This window comes from Myotis nattereri (assembly GCF_964212035.1).
Source record: "Myotis nattereri genome assembly, chromosome: X".
In the NCBI taxonomy this organism is placed as follows: Eukaryota; Metazoa; Chordata; class Mammalia; order Chiroptera; family Vespertilionidae; genus Myotis; species Myotis nattereri.
In genome coordinates this window covers 27,602,396-27,610,251 of record NC_138078.1, presented here as the reverse complement: position 1 = coordinate 27,610,251, position 7,856 = coordinate 27,602,396, and positions in this window count along the sequence as shown.

Sequence of the window (7,856 nt, the reverse complement as noted above, 5' to 3'; positions counted from 1 at the left end):
GTTCTGTGTGTGACAGGGGGTGGGGCCACAACCTCCCTATCCGCCCTGCTCTGTTCGTGACAGGGGAAGGCGCCCCAACCCCCAGATCGGCCCTGCTCTGTGTGTGACAGGGTGCAGTGCCCCAACCCTCCCCCCCCATGGGCCCTGCTCTGTGTGTGAAGGGGTAGAGCCATAACATCCCCATTGGCCCTGCCCTGAGTGTGAGAGTGGCGGCACTCCAACCCCCTGATTGGCCCTGCTCTGTGGGTGATAGAAGGAGGCTCCCCAATCCCCCCTCCATGGGCCCTGCTCTATGTGTGATGGGGTAGAGCCATAACCTCCCCATTGGCCCTGCCCTGAGTGTGACAGTGGCGGCGCCCCAACCCCCTGATCAGCCCTGCTCTGTGGGTGACGGGGGGAGATCCCCAACCCCCTGATCGGCCCTGCTCTGTGGGTGACGGGGGGAGCTCCCCAACCCCCTGATGGGCCCTGCTCTGTGCATGACAGGGTATGGAACCCCAACCCCCCTGATGGGCCCTGCTCTTTTCGTGACAGGGGGCAGCGCCCCTACCCCATGATTGGCCCTGCTTTGTGCATGACAGGGTATGGAGCCCCAACCCCCTGATTGGCCCTGCTCTCTGCATGACAGGGGGTGGCGCCGCAACCTCCCCATTGACCCTGACTTGAGTGTGACAGGGGGCGGTGCCCCAACCCCCCAATCGGCCCTACCCTGAGCGTGACTGAGGGTGGCATTGCAACCTCCCGATCTGCCCTGCTCTGTGAATGATGGGGGCGGGGCCCAACTCCCCAATCGGCCCTGCTCTGAGCCTGACCAGGGGCTGCACCTAGGGATTGGGCCTGCCCTCTGCCACCTGGGAGCAGGCCTAAGCCAGCAGGTCGTTATCTCCTGAGGGGTCCCAGACTGCTGAGAGGGCACAGGCCGGGCTGAGGGACCTCCCCGCCCCACCGAGTGCACAAATTTTTGTGCACCGGGCCTCTAGTATATATATAAAACCCATAGATCATAACACTGTCAGGAGCGTAAGGATCTAATGACCGGTCACTATGACACCCAGTGCCGGATCGCCCCCAACACCTGGATCAGACAAGCATCGACCTGAGGGGAAAATTCATGATTCCAAGGCATAAAGACTAAAGAAACTCTGTGTCTTAAACAAAATGCTCACACCGCCACACACCAACCTGGGCTTAATCGTCCTATCTAATAAAGAGGGAATACGCTAATTGACCCTCATGCCATTGCAAAGATGGAGGCACCCACAGCCAATAAGGAGAAAATATGCTAATTAAGTGTCACACCCTCATACAACATGGCCACCCCCATGTGGTCAAAAGATGGCCACCACAAGATGGCTGGCAGGGGAGGGCAGTTGGGGGTGACCAGGCCAGCAGGGGAAGGCAGTTAGGGCCAAAGTCTGACTGCCACAGGGATCAGGCCTAACCCAGCAATTGGACATTCTTTGAGGGGTCCTATATTGGAGAAGGTGCAGGCTGGGTTGAGGGATACCCACTTCCAGTGCACGAATTTCATGAACCAGGCCTTTAGTCCTATATAATAAAAGCCTAGATGGCATCACATCCTCGCGTGACGTCCTCATGTGATGTCATCACAAGATGGCTGCCCTCACGTCATCACAAGATGCACACAACAAGATAGCCAGCAGGGGAGGGTAGTTGGGGATGAACAGGAAGGCAGTAGAGGGTAGTTGTGGGCAAGATCAGGCTGGCAGGGGAGGGTGTTTGGTAGTGAGATCAGGCTGGAAGGGGAGGGCAGTTGGGGGTGACCAGGCTTGTAGGGGAGGGCAGTTAGGGGCAACCAGGTCAGCAGAGGAGGACAGTTGGAAGCCATCATGCCGGCAGGGGAGGGCAGTTGGGGGCCATCAAGCTAGCAGGGGTGAGCAGTTAGGGGCAACCAGGCTGGCAGGGGAGGGCATTTGGGGATGATCAGGCCATCAGGGGAGGGCAGTTGGGGGTGACCAGGCCTGCAGGAGAGGGCAGTTGGGGGTCATCAGGACAACAGGGGAAGGTTGTTGGAGGCAATCGGGTTGGCTGGGGAGGACACTTTGGGGCATTGGACTTGCAGGGGAGGGCAGTTCAGGGCGATCAGGTCAGCAGGGGAGGACAGTTGCAGGCTTTTGGGCCATTAGGGGAAGGCAGTTGGGGGGTGATCAGGCTGGCAGGGAGCAGTTAGGCATCAATTAGTCCTGCAGGGGAGCATGTAGGTGGCAATCAGCCTGACAGGCAGAAACAGTCAGTGTCAATCAGGCAGGCAGGTGGGCGAGCGGTTAGGAGCCAGCAGTCCCGGATTCTGAGAGGGATGTCCAACTGCTGAATCAGGCCTAAACTGGCAGTCAGACATCCCCTGAGGGTTCCAGATTGGAGAGGGTGCAGGCCGGGCTGAGAGACACCCCCCTGTGCATGAATTTCATTCACCAGGCCTCTAGTCTATATATATAAAAACCCAGAGACCATAACGCCTGTCACAATCATAACAACATAACGACTGGTCACTATGACACCCACTGCAGCCAGTGAACCGGCCTAATCCAGGCCATGTCACCCCCAACACCTTGATCAGGGTGGGGCCAGTCAGCCAACAACCTTGGCTGGCAGAAATGTGGGGTCCAGGGACTTTGGAGTTGCTTGGTCTCAGTCTTGGGCAGCTACTCAGGCAAAGTTCTCCTTTGGCAGAAGTGGACCTGAGATCAGAGCACTGGAGTTGGGGATGGGGTGGGGAGGCTTTCCTGGTGGCTATAGCAGTACCCACAGGATGCACACAGCACCTGGGCATCTGGCCCCAGTCAGAACAGTGACAGGAATAGGGGCCACAGAGTGCAGGGGGCAGCGGCACACAGGAGCCAGGAGGTATGAGGCCCAACATGGACTCTTACCCAACCCGCTGGGCCCAGCAGCATCAGCAGGTGGGCCATGAAGTACAGTGAGGCTCTGGACCATACGCAGGAGGGGAAGCATGCCAGGAGTTCAAAGCCGGCACCAGACAGAGCCCTGAGCAATGTGAGCCGGGCTGGAGCTGGAAACCCTGGCAGGGTGGGCGGGGCTGCAGCCCTGCACCTTTTCAGTCTTGGCCTTGGAATTTAGAGGTCAACCCCACTTCAAGAGAGACGATATGGCAGAAAGTGACAAGGCCACAGGAGGAATAGGAAATGTTGTGGCCATCTTCAGGAAACACAGCTGACACGGTCTTCAGTAACTATGAACAGATAATCTTTGGTCTCAGTTCTATAGAAGAGAAAGATGAGACTCAAAGAAGAAAGCCTTCTGCAACACCTCACCCACTTCTCAGACCTGACCCTGTGCAGCATTGTTTTCCTTGAAAGTAGAGGATCCTTGCCGAAACCAGTTTGGCTCAGTGGATAGAGCGTCGGCCTGCGGACTGAAGGGTCCCAGGATCGATTCCGGTCAAGGGCATGTACCTGGGTTGCGGGCACATCCCCACTGGGGGATGTGCAGGAGGCAGCTGATCGATGTATCTCTCTCATCAATGTTTCTGACTCTCTATCCCTCTCCCTTCCTCTCTGTAAAAAAATCAATAAAATATATTTTAAAAAAAAAAGAAAGTAGAGGATCCAAAATGTTTTTTAGATCTTTGCTATTTCAGGCAGGAAAGAATTTAGCACAGGGGATTGGTGCTTAGGAAATCATCAGAAAGCTGGAGGAGTGGGTATTAGTCTGGGCCCCCAGGAAAGACTCCCTACCCAGCGAGAGGAGCTGCTCCCTCAGCCACAACTGAATTCTAGGACACTCTGGCACAGCTGTGACCCAGGGATCAGGAAACTGCTTCCCCCACAAGTGCTTTCCAGCTCCCACAAAACAGGTCACTGGTTACTGCCTCTGCCACAACTGCCTGTGCACAGCCTGGATTCCACTGCAGAAAACCTCCACATCTCTACAAACGTGATCACCAGCAGCAAACAGCCCAAACTATGGGAAGATGCCTCTGCCCTATTTCTGCCTTCAAAATACTGTGCAAGTGCATCCAGTTGGCAGAAACAAATTCATAAGCAGAAACCTAGCTGCAAAGGACTTTGGGCAATTTCAGACTTTTTTCTAGGAGTGAGATCTTGCCAATGTACCTCATGTGCCAGGTATTGATAAAAATGGGGCCTGGCTGGTGGGGCTCAGTGGTTGAGCAATGATCTATGAATCAGGAAGTCATGATATGATTCCTGGCCAAATTTTGGGCTTGATCCTCAGTAGGGGCATGCAAGAGGCAGCTGACCAATGATGCTCATCATTGATGTTTCTCTATCTCTCCTCCCTTCCTCTGAAATCAATAAATATTTTTTAAATGGGTTCATGCAGTATATATGTTATAACGAGTTTTTCACTTCATAGATCACTAATGTCTTTCCTGTTAAATCCATACTTAAGAACATTATTTATTTATCATTCATTTTCATTGATCTCAGAGAGAAGGGAGAGAGAGAAACATTGTTCCATTGTATCCTGCACTCATTGGATGGGGTATTGAATCTGAAACCTGGGCATATGCCCTGACTGGCAATCAATCCACCACTTTCTGGTATATGGGACGATGCTATGCTGGTACCCTCACCCCAAATTCCAGCCTCCAGAACTGTGAGAAAAATACATTTCTGTTGTTTAAGTCTCACAGATTTATAATATTTTGTTGTGGCTGTCTGAGTTTACTAATCTATATTAATAAAAGTGTAATATGGTAATTAGACTGGGTCAACTGGACATCTTCTGGTTGTCCTTCTGGACAAAGCCACAGTGGTGGGGGCTGAGGCAGAGGTGGTTAGGGGTGATCAGGACATCAGGGGAGCAGTTAGGAGGGATCAGGTTGGCAGGGGAGAGCAGTTAGGGCCGATAAGGCAGGCAGGCAGGTGAGCAGTTAGGAGCCACCAGTCCTAGATTGTGAGAGGGTGCAGGATGGGCTGAGGGACACCCCCACCCTGTGCATGAATTTCATGCACTGGACCTCTAGTATATTAATTAAACCTCACTAAAGCTAGAAAAAAATAACAAAAGTCAAATACGTGTAGCAACCATTCTATTTACCTTTTTAATTCTATCACAAAGTGAAAAAAGAATTTCAGGGGAGAAACTAAGATGGCGGCATAGGTAAACACCGGGAAATTGCTGCCTCCCACAACAACTTCAAAAATACAACGAAAAGACAAAACAGACATCATCCAGAACTACAGGAAGGCTGGCTGAGTGGAAATTCTACAACTAGAAGGAAAGAAAAGCACACTGAGAGCCAGAGGAGCTGAGGAAGTAAAGTGCAGAGGTACAGAGGCTCTAGCTCGCAAGCGCGCGGAAATGGGCTGGCACCTGAGGATGAGGCTGTCTTTTTGAATTAGGAGGGAGTCACAAGCTCCCGACTGCTCTGAACTCCAGTTCCGGGAAGTCTCTGGGGACCCAGGACTCATTCGGGGAGAAACTGGACTGTCTGGCAGCAGGCAGAACTGTGAACTTGAGGGCGGCTTTCCCTCAGACGTGCTTGCAGCAATTATCGGGACACTGAGATGCGCGGCCCCTTAGGGCAGGGCTGAGGATTCTTCATAGCTGCTTGCTCTACACTTTGATTCCCTGAGACCCCACCCCACCCAGGCTGTGGCAGAGGCTTTTGCATATGAATGCCCCGGCCCTTTGCAACCTGAAAATTACCTAACAAAGTGCAGCTGGGCCAGACAGACCCAGAACTTCCAAGAGAAGGCCCAAGGCCCCACAGCAGTTTGCATTGCTTCACAGCTGGGCCTCATCAGGGTACCTCCAAACTCCAAAAAAGGAAGGGGAATCTGCAGTTCTCTTTGTAGCTCCTGCCGGGTAACCTCAGGCAGAGGCTAAATTAGCACCTCCTTAGATCCAAGAGCCAGTGTACCCAGTTGCCAGAGGGGGACCATCCAGATTACAACTCCTCAGATCCATAAGGGACACACTCAGGGGGCAGACTCAGTGAGCACCAAAGCCCCACTGAAGCAAGTCTTGCCCCAGAAGGGTGTCTTCAGCATAGAAGTTCTCCCACTGCAGACACAGCTGATTCTCACTGCCAATTGGCCTGGAGGTCAATTCCTCCCAGTGATCCTACAACAATCAAGGCATAACTACAACAAGACTGTGCACAAAGCCCACAAGGGGGTGCACCAAGAGTGTCCACCTCAGGTAACTGGGGAGGCTGAGCCACTGGGCGCTACAGGACACCTAGCACATAAAACCACTCTACCAACACGGAAGCATAAAAAATGCGGAGACAAAGAAACTGGTCACAAATGACAGAAATGGAGGAAAGCAAACTACTGGATATAGAGTTCAAAACCACGTTCATAAGGTTTTTCAAGAATTTTATGGAAACCGCCGATAAATTTAGTGAGACCATGGAAGATATGAAAAAAGACCAACTAGAAATTAAGCATACACTGACTGAAATAAAGAATAATATACAGAGATCCAACAGCAGACAAGAGGATCCCAAGAATCAAGTCAAAGATTTGAAATACGAAGAAACAAAAAATACCCAACCAAAAAAGAAAAAAGAAAAAGATTCCAAAAATATGAAGATAGTGTAAGGAGCCTCTGGGACAACTTCAAGTGTACCAACATCAGAATTATAGGGGTACCAGAAGAAGAGAGAGGGCAAGATATTGAAAACCTATTTGAAGAAATAATGACAGAAAACTTCCCCTACCTGGTCAAAGAAATAGACTTACAAGTCCAGGAAGCTCAGAGAACCCCAAACAAAAGGAATCCAAAGAGGACCACACCAAGACACATCATAATTAAAATGCCAAGAGCAAAAGATAAAGAGAGAATCTTAAAAGCAGCAAGAGAAAGACAGTCAGTTACCTACAAGGGAGTACCCATCCGACTGTCAGCTGATTTCTCAACAGAAACCATGCAGGCCAGAAGAGAGTGGCAAGAAATATTCAAAGTGATGAATAGCAAGAACCTACAACCAAGATTACTTTATCCAGCAAAGCTATCATTCAGAATAGAAGGTCAGATAAAGAGCTTCACAGATAAGAAAAAGCTAAAGGAGTTCATCACCACCAAACCAGCATTATATGAAATGCTGAAAGGTATTCTTTAAGAAGAGGAAGAAGAAAAAGGAACTCTTACCATTTGTCACAGCATGGATGGAACTGGATAGTGGATAAATATCACATGATCTCACTCATTTGTAGAATATAATGAACAACATAAACTGATGAACAAGGACTGATCCAGAGACGGAGAGGCATTGATTGGACTGTTGGGCCTTGGAGGGAAGGTAGGGGAGGGTGGGGGTAATGGGGAAAGATCAACCAAAGGACTTATATGCAAGCCTATAGGCCTAACCAATGGACACGGACAACGGGGGGGGGGGTGAGGGCATGAGCGGGGGGTGGGGGGTAGGGGGTAACGTGGGGATAAGGACACATATGTAATATCTTAATCAATAAAAAATATATTTAATCAAAAGAATTTCAGGAAACCATGGTCAATGAGATAAAATGGGACATATTTCTATCCTACAGTAGGAGTAACTGAAAAATGTATTTGGGAACCACTGAAAGCCCTTGATGATCCAGTTAGATCCTTTTCTCTGTGCAGGGTGTGTGTGTGTGTGTGTGTGTGTGTGTGTGTGTGTGTGTGTGCATCTGTGCCTGTGTGTGAATGTGGCCATCCTTACCCTGAGGAAAGAGCAGCTAAAATGCAGGTGCATAGAGCTCAGACTCTCAAGTTGGGTTAACTATGTTTGCACCTTGAATTCAATTTACTAGCTGGGCAATCTGGAACAAATTATTCCAACACTCTTAGACCCAGATTCCTAACCATTAATGTGAAGATAATTAGAGCACCTAATACAAAAGATTTTTGTAAAAGTTAAA